This window comes from Eurypyga helias, unplaced genomic scaffold (genome assembly GCF_000690775.1).
Source record: "Eurypyga helias isolate BGI_N326 unplaced genomic scaffold, ASM69077v1 scaffold13160, whole genome shotgun sequence".
Lineage (NCBI taxonomy): Eukaryota > Metazoa > Chordata > Aves > Eurypygiformes > Eurypygidae > Eurypyga > Eurypyga helias.
The window spans coordinates 17,780-20,886 of NW_010226312.1; positions in this window are offsets into that span (position 1 = coordinate 17,780).

The following is a 3,107-nucleotide window of genomic DNA, read 5'->3' on the forward strand; positions in this document are numbered from 1 at the left end:
GCCACCGTGAAGCAGGCACTGAACAGCACGAGTGAGACCGGGTAGCAGCAAAACCCCTTCTGTTTCCCCGACCAGTGAGGTTCTTGTAATCCATTAAGTTAACTGCCCTAGACAGTAAAGTGAAGTGACCAGTTAAGATGATCCCACCCCAACCAGAGGGCTCTGGAAGACCAGGATACTGAAGATACAGAACGTTTCCCCAACTCCTCAATTCCTTAGCTGTATACTGGGACACAAAGCTTGGGCGGGTAGGGGAGAGGGACAAGCCGTGACTCGGACAAGTTAGCGATCCTTTTTGGCATATTGTAAAGCTAGCTAGTAAACTGGTACCATCAAAAACAACTGATCACATACAGACACGCCCATACACAGACACGGAAAAAGTGCCCTTAAATTATATTTTAGGCATTTATAAACTACAAACATTTTATAAAATTATTCTATGTACTTACAAAATGCGATGAAACATTGAATTAGTTCTTGTAAACCAGATCTTCGTCAACTGACTACCCGTAATCTACTGGACTTAAAGCCCTATTGAAAATGCTAATGGATTAGTAATCAACGAAACGCATATGAGAAGAAAAAAACCCCAGAGATGAGCACACACGTGTATGCACGCACACAAACCAGCGACGGTCCGAAGGTACTTGCAAACCAGACCGACTGTCGGTTGAGACCGATTCAGACAGACCAGCGCTAACAACCCTTACGCTCCTGGTAACGAATTTACGCTCCGGCTGGGAAGTCTGGAGGTTTATTTACAAGTACCAACGATCAGAATTGCCATCCCTGAGCTCTGATGTTGTCCCATGTACCAAGCTCAGGAAACGACCTCAACCTTCTGCCAAGCCCTGTGTCTTTGTACATAGCCATTTCCACATCCTGTTTCCGTGCGTCTCCACGCAAACCTCTCTCAATTCCGATTTACCTGGCTGCGCCCAATTTCAGCAGCCGATCATCGGCCCCGAGCAACCAGTTTCCGAACTGAAGCATCCTTTGAAGCCCTCCTGCCTATTTATAGTTCTGTATCTTCAGCACCCCTGGCCACTACTGTGGTTTCTACACATCATTCTTCACTCCTTGTCTGCACAACTACTCGTGGGTTAAGTTGCAAAGTCTGGCTTTTATCACTGGTTAGTAAGGAGTGGATCCCTTGCACCTTCCTCCGCTGTTGTTCAGCCCAGTGATTAAATACACTGTTGACAAACAAAATAACAGGAAAACAAGTGTTACTTGTATTAATGGAATGAAAAGGGTTTAGATATATATCTATATCATAGATATACATATGCACATATCTATATGTATATATAGATATATATGTACGGAGTTACACCAACAAGAGTGTTGTTCACTTCGACTCATTGTACGGAACACCCCTCAGCAGCAGTTCCCAGAGGATCTGAGAGCAGCTCTCTCTGGTGACGAGTCCTCCTGGGCAAACCGGGCTGTGTTTTTAAAGACCAAGAGGAGCATCAGTGCGAACATGCCTAGAACCACACACCACTCAGAACCAGCTGTGAAAGGCAGAGGCGTCGCGCTGAGAAAGGCTCGGTGCACACAGGCTGGCCTCACGCTTTCCATCATGCTCGGTTTCCACATCTCGTTTATCAACCCCCGAAAGAACATCTTATTCAGGACCACGCAGCTGACGCTCCCACGTTCGCGTAGGAGCCACGTTCCTTTGCAACCAAACCACCTTCCGAGCCACCGAGCAGCTTTTACACGGGAGTCAGGTGAGAACAAGCCAAAGCCGCCTGCTCCCCGCCGTGACGCCAACTTGTTACCCTACTGCATTCAAACATCTTGGTACCATTAGTCAAAATGCTGGTTTTCAGGGCTGGGTGGGCTTTTGGTTTTAATTTATGAACAAACTGGATTACTTGAACTTTATTCAAACATAGCTGAAGTTCTAAATAAATTTTCCATACCAGACAAGCCAGTGGTCTCAGGGAAGAACAACATTACAAACCATATTATGACTCTATCAAGCCAACATTAATTCTCAGTTGTTCACATGCACAAACAACTCTATTTACTGTCCAAGGGAAGTCTGCATGAAAAGCCCATGTGAATAAAGCTATTCAAAAAGCACAAAACACAACAACAAAAAAAAAGCTATGGAAACAAACAGAACAAAAAAAGGAATTAAGCTTGAATCGCAAACACAGAACGCAACGGTATCATGAAGGTGGTTTGGTCCAGGAGAGCTGACTGTCATCACGCACACGTACGTGATGGCACGTGACTGTCTTCTACCGAAGTGCTTTTTGAAATGTCTATCGTGATGGGTGCTACGTCGTTAGTGTTTCTTCCTAATGCATTTTAAAACCACCTACAGACGACTATAAAAACCAGTAACTTGGACAGTTTTAACAAAACCCTCCTAGCCAGCTGAAAGATCTGAGGATCTCCAGTTGTGGTAATCAATATGTGCAAGAGAGGGGAACAGCCACTGCGCCAAAAGGTCACCGGAACCTAATAAAAAATTGGGAAATCAAAACAACCTAGTGAAAACTTGACGTTTTGCTGGTTTCTCAGGGCTAGAAACGCTCCCTCCCAAAGACAAACCACAGCACTGTGTATTCAAGAGGCCGCGTACAACTCCAAGTAGCCAAGCACCACATTATTCAGATACCACAACCAACACCTGCACGAACAGCTGCCAGAGCTGGAAAAAGAGAAACATTATACATCAAGCCGATGGCAAGCTCGTGTTAGTCCTGTGTGCTTGTAAACCAGTTACACGCTGTCAGAGGGCAGCTACAATCTGATGGCTGGTCCATCAGAATCCACAGTTATGAAGCATATAAACGGGGGAAGAGAAGGGAGCTGAATTTTTACTGGCACGTTAAAAGAAATCAATTCAATGTTAGTTTTGGAAAAAAAAAAAAAAAAAAATAATCAGTGCTCTCATCAACCAGAAGCAGCAAAGACCCAGTAGCTGTAAACTCGATGTAGTAGGATCATCAGGCAGCCCGTGACAGGTTTTTTCACTGTGGTTTTGGTCAGGAAAGCAACATTATTGCCATAGGAGCCTATTTCTTTTGAGGTGCTGACTCGGCCAAACGTCTTTCTGGTGCTTGTGGCATCTGAGGAAAGAG